Source organism: Nomascus leucogenys, chromosome 16, assembly GCF_006542625.1.
Source record: "Nomascus leucogenys isolate Asia chromosome 16, Asia_NLE_v1, whole genome shotgun sequence".
NCBI classification, from domain to species: Eukaryota; Metazoa; Chordata; class Mammalia; order Primates; family Hylobatidae; genus Nomascus; species Nomascus leucogenys.
The window spans coordinates 61993230-62002669 of record NC_044396.1 but is presented as its reverse complement, the minus strand read 5'-3'; the positions used below and the strand labels follow the sequence as shown (position 1 = coordinate 62002669).

The 9440-nt window shown below is 35.2% G+C and overlaps 1 pseudogene; it reads left to right on the top strand.

Moving 5' to 3' along the window:
- Positions 1-7934: 7934 nt before the first annotated feature.
- On the top strand, positions 7935-8040 carry LOC115830756 (annotated as a pseudogene).
- The last annotated feature ends 1400 nt before the right edge of the window (positions 8041-9440 follow it).

Here is a 9440-nt window from a genome sequence, read left to right as displayed (position 1 = left end):
GAATTCTGGACAGAAGTATAGGTAAAATTAAGCATTAATCAGGCTGCACTTTGACCCACTTCCTTGTAACCAAAAGTCACTAGATAACATTTGCATCCCTACTGTTCCAATAGATAAGATTTCTGATGTTAGAATCACAAGGCTTTTGTTTTGTTTAAGAATTGCTTAAGATGTTTTTCAGATCCTGAATTCCAACAAAACAGCTGAGGCCAACCAGTTTGAAGACCCCAGAGAGGAACAGAATCAACATAGGAATACAGTTTCTTCTGCTCTTTGACCTATCACTTCACCCTGTACTCTTCACGTCAGCCCACTCCAAAACCCTTAAAACCTCTAGTCCCAAACTCTACAGGGAGATGGATTTGAGATTTCCTCCCATCCTCTCATTCAGCAGTCCTACAATTAAACCCCTTTATCTGATGCAACCCTGTCTCAGTGTATTGACTTGCTGAGTATTGATAAATGGACTTATGGTTACAACGCAGATAGCAATGGTTTTTCTTAACAGCACGCATGTAGTATTGCCAAACAGGGAAACTCACCCAAATCTTGGTGTTCAGAGTTTTATTATGGCTTGGCCACATAAACATCGCTAACCACCTGCCTGGCTGACCTATCCCCAGCCCCTCAAGTATCAAGTTAATACTGCATGGCCCAAGTTCTCCACCATAAGTCATCAAGTATCTGGAATGGCCCAAGGCCCCTGGTAAACAGACACTTTTATCAAGCAGGACGTTCCAAGGGCTTAAAGTTTATCTCCCAGAAGCTAGTTAAGGGCCGAATGAGTCTCTGGGCAAGGTTAATTTTTTACTGCACATTGAGCAAGTGAACTCCCTGAATTCACAAATTCTGTAATCCTTTTCTTTAATTTTAATAAACTTAAGCTTGTTTATAACATTAAGCAACTTAATGAGTCTTAAAGCTTTAAGTATTTTTAAAGGATATTCCGTTACTTTTAATCTCAATTAAAATGTAATTAACACATTTTATTCCAAATGTAAAAGTATCACATGGCTTTCCAAAGAGTTTCACAAATTCATAGGACTGAGATCTGGTCATAAACCACATAGGCTTTATTCTGGAAAGATCTTGGTAGGCCCAGTCCTTGGTTACATTTTCTAAGTGACCAATGCCTTCGAATTATTTATGATAAACCAGTAGACCAAAGGAAAAGCTGGAAAGGGAAACTGAAGGCTCTGTTGAATGCTTTGCTAAAGGGAAGCTACTACAGAGTGAACCATACACGTCTTCCAAAATCACAACGTCAATGGTCAAGCAGAACATGGAAACAGCAGTTTCAGCCCAACTTTACATGTATCAAAATCAAGAGAGAGTGTTTGCCTTATAAGTTAGCCTCAGAGGAAAAAACAGAGCTATAAACATTAGGAGGCTTAGTACATATCTATATTATTAAGCTCTTCAAGAAACTGAAAAAATGACTAGTGACTATATTTTTAAACCAAATCAAAGGGAGCCCTCAAGTTTAGGACAAACTGTTGCTTAAATGCCTGTCTTCTCAGCCACCGCCCCCATACATATGCTGAACACATTATACCATCAACAGAGAATTTTAAAATATAAAAAGCTACATTGATTTTGTATAATGAACATCAAGAAGTCCAAATTAAAAATGGAACTTCCCTAAAAAAAAGGGCATGTCATTTTAAAGACATTTCATTTTTTTAAAAGACAAGAGCAGTACATGTTATTTCCCAAAAATGGAAAATATGAAAAAAGTGAAAGTATTATAGCCTGGATATTAAAAATCAGCAATTCCAATATATACTAGGACTTCCGAACAAACTACCAGTCAATTTTAAGTTTCCAAAAGATGATGATGATTTGAGTAATAACTGAAATAATAATTGCTTATGTTTTCAAAAAATAAGTCCCTTTAGCATTTTTTATGAAAGACTATTATGACCAGATCAAACTAACTCTCTTGCTTACCAAAATGTGGCGACTTGTAGATAGGAAGAAGTAACAGAACTGATATATCTTGCCTCAGTCATTTTTTTTTTTTTTTACTATTGCCCATATAGCTGTCCAATAACAATTTGAGAAATAGGGTTTAGCTCATAAAACTGATGCATTGGGATACAGTGCGGGGGAGAATTAATCCAAAAGTGGTTTTCTATAGTTGATTGCTGACTTGAAATGGGGATTTTGAGTTGATCCTACTGGAGTGTTTCCAACTTCATTTGGAAAAAGGAACACTTGCTATGGTAACTGTGCCCTTGTGGCATACACTGTCAGTGGCCTGATCAATATCACATCCCCACGTCTTCTCAGTTTCTTTTGGGATGGAACTATGCCCACTTTACAACTTCTCTTGTAACTAGTGGCAACCATTTAACCCAGTTCTCCTGGCCAAGCAGATGTAAGGGGAGGTCTGAAAAGCTTCCCAGAATATCTTTTGCATTCTTGGTAAAATGAATAATGTGCCTGGTATCACCCCCTCTTTACCAATTCTTCCTGCTTTGAACACTAAAATGATTCCTGGAGTTGCTGCAGCCATCTTGAGAATATGATATGATAGGAATGAAAATGAAAACAGAGATAATAAAACAGGATATGATAAAGCTGATGTCATCTATGGTTTGTGTTAGTGAGGCTATTTATCAGTTGAATATGCTGCTGTAACCAACAACCTCAAAACCCCAGTGGTCAGTGAAGGCTGTGTTCCATTAGACTGTCATGTGATATATCACCAATCATCATGGCAGAGGGAAGGGAGCTTGGCAGAAATGCTAACTCTCCAAGGCTTCTGCCCAGAAATGCCACACATGCTCACATTCCATTGGCCAAAGCAACTATAGCTACACCTAACTTTAAGGAAGAAAGAAGCATAAATCTATCATATAGAATTGTACTATTCTATCAATTTTCCAAGAAGGAAGGAAATCAAAACACTGATTAACAGCTTTGATAAACAGTTCAACTTTTTCTTATATGAGAGAAAAATAAACTACTCTCTGTTTAGCCACTTAGAGTTGAATTTTCTACCACTTTTAACCAAAATTGTTTTTAGCCAACAAAGTAGAATTATTCTAAAATTGCATATGTAAAATTACATAGAGAAATAGGATTATAGTTCTACTCAGCAATATTCTGAATTCTTTTTAATTTTATAATTGGTCTTCCAAATGCTCCCTCCTTAAGGATAATGGATTCATTGCAAGATTCAGAAATTGATTTATTTTGATCCTAGGTTGGAAATCAAAACAGAAATCAAAGGAGCTTGGACTGTAGCTCTGTGCCTCAATGAAAATACTCTGCAAATCAACTCTCCTGGAAATATCAGCAACCAATAATTAATTTAATCACTACAGTTGGAAAAGGCTATTACTGTGTCATTCTCTTTCAAGACATATTTTGGTTACTAAGAATAATACTACCAGTTTAGAGAGTATAAAATGTGTCCAAAATTGTACTAAGCATTTCATATACTATTAGGTTACTTAAACCTCACAAGGATCCCATGGAGTATACACTGTTATTCACATAAAATACATGAAGAAATTGAGGTTTATTAAGATTAAGTGACTTACTCAAGGTCACTGAGCTAATGAATAGTACATTCATGATTGAATCGCAAAATCTAACTATACAGCTCAAGCACCTGCAAGGCTGTCCTATTTCTACATTCTGAAAAGATTTTCAAAGTCACCAATGCCTTTTTAGAGCATTGGATCTTCCTTGCACTGTCTCAAGTTCATATTTTAATTCACCCTTTAAATTCTTGTTTCCTCACTCCAATTTCTGTACTCTTAAACCTATACTCTACTACTTCTCTTGTACTTACTGAAATAAAATTAACTTCACAGTGAAAAACATCTAAGCTATTCAGCGGAAGAGGAGGGAACGATGTGAAAGGCAGAGTAAGTCACAAGTCGAACATAAGCACAACACAGGGATGTCATCTTAAGACTTAGATGTAGAGGATTAGAAAATATTCGGGCATTGAATAATAGTTCAGAAAAACCACTACTCTGTATGCTGTGTAGTCTTCATATTCTACTATCACTTATTGAAACAGCCTTGTAGACCTGCATTCATTCATCTATCCATCTTATAACATTTATTATCAAACATGTATTTAGTAATTGTAATATGTGAGGTGCACTGTCTACAAAAATATGAAGACATGGTGCCCTCCCTCAAGAAGAGTTACATCCTGTAAGGAAAACACATTCAAATGGTGATATGTATTATAAAGGCAGCATCTTCAATGGCACAGGGTGGGAAAGGTTCAAGTCCCAGGGAAATCCTTATAGTAGCCAGAGCCATTTTTATGAAATGCAAATCATATCATATTTATTCTCTTCTTAAATCCCTTCGATGATATTTTAATGAAATTTTACTAAAATCCAAACTTCTTACCTTGACTTAAAGAGATCTACAAATTCTAGTCCTACCTATATTTCTTCTTCTCTTCACTCTCTCTTCTATTCACTAGACTTTAACCATATAGCCTTCTCCCTCCCTTTAGAACACACAAAACTGATTTGCAGCTCTAGATTTTTTGCACTTTTATTATCTTCACCTGCAGCATACTGTCCCCAGATTCTTGCATAGGTTTTTCACTTTCATCCTTTAAACTGCAGGTCACATGTAATTTCCAGGGAGAGGATTTCACTCAGCCCTTCCTCTACTCTACTTATCTTATTGCCTTGCTTTATTATCTTTATCACCCTTACCACTAACAGAAATCATCACATTCATATCTTTACCTGTTTGTTATTTGCCTCCTCCAAGTCAAATACAACCTGCATGAGGCCTGGAAACTTCTCTGCTTCCCCAATGTCTAAAAGGTTACCTGATACATAATCTCGCTCAACAAACTTTTAATGAATAAATTAATTAATAAGCAAGTTAGTAGCCTCTATACGTTTGGTCTGGACATGGAAAAAGAATGATGAAATATCCGATTGGACAGAAATTCAAGTCACATAATGTAAGAAGCATTTTTATGCCACATGATTTTGACAATTCTTGGGTGCTACTTCAAATCCTAATAGCCCCATCTCTAACTCCAGCCACTAATGTGGAAATCATTTCCATGCATACTTTGGGCAGGAGCATTCTTACAGGATGTTGCCTTCCCATGTCCCATACTTCTTACTTCCTGTCCAGGACATTCTCTGATAATATGGTAGAGACACCTGTAGGATCACACGTGGCAATTATGCATGTACAAGCCAGATGGGTAGGACCATTGAAACCCACAGAGCTCCTCTTCACCAGGAAGGAAAAGGAACCGAAGAACAAATACTTCCCTTTTTAGTCTCCAGCAGAGAGTTCTTCAATACATTTGAGAATCTGAGAACCTAAGATTCCTCAAAAGGTTCCTGCTCCCTGGATCACTTCCCAAATAAATCATGTGCATGAAGATCTTGGTCTTAAGCTCTGCTTTGCTAAGACAGCATGCCTAAAATAGCATGCCTAGGAGTCTAAATTTTCTTCCTGTAAACAATTAGAAATCTTTGAAGACTTTTGAGCAGGAAAGTAACAACCATTTTTGCAAGAAAAGTCATTTTTATGATAGTGTGAAGGATGAATTACAGAAGTCAAGGCTGATGTTTTGATGACTAATCAGAAGATAAATTCAGTAAACTAGGTAACAATAAGTGCTGAAACTCCAATGATGAAAGGGATATGGAAAAAAAGAGAAAATAAAGATTGTGAAATAAATGGGAAAAAAATTGTGTAAGGACTGTGAAGTAGAGGAGGTAAGCACTAGTAATCACATGACCTATAGTTTGTTTGCTTCTGTCAGTATGCTGTACCATATTGAGTATACTACTCCTCAAAGAGTAGTGACATGATGAAATCCAATATGCTTTCCAAGAACTTTCATAAAATTAGCACACATTTTTCTGGCATGCTTTAAACATAGATCTTATGAAGATGAACCGAGACCTCTAGAAAATTCTTTCAGGTTTGAGACTCAATAATAAGATAGTGCTTTTAGCAATTTTTATTTTCCCTGTTAAGTAATTTTTTAATTAGTTTACTTTTTTAGTGTCATATATTATATAAAAATGTATTTTCTAAGTTTATTTCACTTGTGGAGAAACTGGAGAGTAATAGAGTGCCATGTTTTAAAAACACAACACTATACATGTGGCTGACATGTGAAAGTCAGGGTTACAAGCTCAAAGTGCCTGACTTTCAAATACCGCCCAATCAGTAAAGACATGATAAATGTACAAAGGAAGCCCATTATAATGGTGGTTTGGATCACTGGGCAAGAGAAGAAGAAAGATGACAGAAGAACACAGGCTCACAAGTAACTATTGCTCATTAATTCTGACTGAGATCAATAAGTGATGTTCCTTCCGTTCACCCACAGCAAGCATGGGTACATCTGAGATAAATGAAAGCCTCTTCTGCTTAATGTAACAGAAAAAATATATATATTAAATGGAATTTTTAATGTGAATGAATGCTGACAATTTCTTGTTAATAATTTCACTTCATTTTGGCAGGAACAGCCAAACCTCAAAATAATATTGAAAAGTCTGACAAGAAAACTCGATTATAAAATGTGGAAAAATGGAAAGAAATATTTAGTGCTGGACATAGCACAGTGTTAGCTGACCTTTACATTCCTTGATTATATTGAATTAATAGCCTCTGTGCTAATGGTAATTACATAAAATGGCATAGTGAAAAGGCCATTGTGTTACATAAAATCTCCATGGAAGTAGAAATCCACTAGTTTATATTTCTTTAATGCTGTAAGGGCATTAATTTGTCACTGTAAACACATTTTCATTCAATTAGCCCTGACTTTATTTGTGTGGATAAATCTCTATCCCAAGATATTTATTTTTCTGTTACCAACACAAGTCCCTCTGCTCATTGCCAGAGTCTTGACCTTTATGGAAGGATAACCACTCCTGACACATATACCACAACCAAACATGAGCCAGCATGCTCGTATCTGGACCAAAGGTGTGGAAACTATGGTTTTGGGCCAAATCTAATGTCTGTTCTTACCAAGTTTTATTGGAACAAAGCCATGCCCATTGTTTGTGTATTGTCTATGGCTATTTTCACACTACAATGGCAGAGTTGAGTGGTTGTGACAGACAGCATATGGCCCACAAAATTTAAATTATTTATCTTCTGGCCCTTTACAGAAAGTTTGAATACCCTTAATCTTCCCTAATCACTTGAAAATCAACATTGATCACCCTAACATGTAATCAGCAAAGTCGCTACCAAGATGGTAGCAGGATTATGATAATATACAAAATGCTGTTCTCTTTAATCCTAAAACTCTTTAAATTTTCCAATTTGAACATGGGTAAGAGATACCTATTCTTAAGCAGCAGGCACTCAGAACCACCAAGGTCTAAAGCATCTTTGTGGGAAAATGGCCATCTTTATTCCCCCAAATGTTTTTATTTTTCTCGTCATACTGTACCTACTTTTCTGCTCATCCTTCCACCAGCAGTATCATTTAGGATAGGGCACACTATGAGAAAAACAGCAATTTTGTCAGATTATGGATTTTTAAAACATAGCTACTCATGTGAAAACTAAATAGTTCAACCTGTCCAAAGGAAACACAGTTCCATAAAATCAACTGTACCTCATATACAGAGAAAATACAATTAAACTACTGTGGAAATAACTGCAAGTAGCTAAAGAATGGTAAAAATCTTTGGAGAACAAATTTGAGGATCAACCTTTGCAAGAAATTGTACATCCCTACAGAGTCTCCTAGGAAGAAACTAATCTTGCTCACTACAGTCATAGCTAGGAGAAAGGACAGACCTCACTTCCAACAGCATGGGGGAAAACTATCTAATATCACAGTGAATTTAAATAGGGCTGGTGTAGAACTGGGAATATGTTTTAACCAATTCTCCAGGTTCTAATGGGAATGGCTATTGAACCACACTCTACAAAACACAGTGTTAATCACATCTCAGCCTTTTGGCTAAGATCAAGTGTAGTATCTCTTCTTATCAGTTTAAAACACAATGTTTATTTTCTCCACTGGTATTATACATTCATACAACCTATCTTGCAATAATCATTTTAAAATGATAAAATAATATACATTTATGATAAAAGAATAAAATTCCATTTCAACAGCTTCGGTAAACTAAATAATTTTTTGTAAAGATAAGATATTTTAATGACTAAGAAATCTTAAAACTTTAGTAGGCTCTAAGATTGCAAATCTCTTCTATCATTTTGCCATTTGTCTATTAACTTCTTCCCTTTTTGAAAGAAATGTTTTATTTGAATGGAATTAAATTCATAAATTTCTTTGCCTTATGGGTTATGCTTTGAAAATTTAAGATTTTTATTAGAGAGGAGACTTTTTCATGAATGGTTATTGTTTTACCTGTCACAGTGAGGTTTAATTTAACTAGAGATCACATTGTACTCAGTAGGAATTAAGTTTTATTATTTTTCCATAGAGTTGGACAGCCTTATTTTGTTTTTTACAACACATCTATTTCCCATTGACTTAGGGGTCATTCTTAGGTATGTTTGTATATCTCCACAAATTACCTTTATACAGAGGTCTGTCTCTGTTGTTCTCTAATCTTTTGCATTGATCTGTTCTGTTCTTGCACTAATCCACACTGCTTTTATTGCTGTCTTTGTAATATTTTTATTTATATATTTTTATTTATTTGTATGTAATATATAATTTGTGAAGAATGTATATTTATACAATACTAAGTAATCCATCCAAGATCATGAAATGTCTTTCTATATATTCACTTTCATCATAAAGATCCTATGTTTTTGGTTAAGTCCAAAATATTTTTTGATTTCTATTGATTTTATAAATTACAAAAACAGATAAAGGAGATAGCAAAAGGAAAAATATAGGCTCACTTATGAACCTAGGTGCATCATAAAATTATAGCTAACCATGAAACTATGGAAAAGGTGATGGGATATGAGTCCCTTGAATAGTCTATGTAATAGAGCAAATGTGATAGAATGTCACTCCTGTGAACAATCAGGACTGTTAAGAAGGTTTTGCAAGTTTACCAGTGCCAACCTGAAATAATTGAAAGGATCAGAATCCATATTAAAAGAGTTTATTCAAGTGTAAAGCTAAGAATAGCCATTCAGGTAACACACTCCAAAGGAATGGGATCAGTACTCCAAAGCTAAAAGTTGAGGTCCACTTATATAGGTAGAAAGCAATGAAATTTTGTAGGATTGTAACATTTTCTATACAAGGCTAGTTTACGAATTACAGCAATGTAGCTGCAGTTTGTCTTCTTTTTCATACATCTTGCTTTATTTTTCTTTCTAATTCAAAAGAGTGTATTTAACATTCCCTCTTAAACAATGTGATACTCATGAAGTCTTTGTGGGAGAGAGGAAAGAGAGAAGATAATTTGTAATTAAGACCAATAGGTAAGAGAGAAGTATTCCCCAGCACCTCTCAGTCA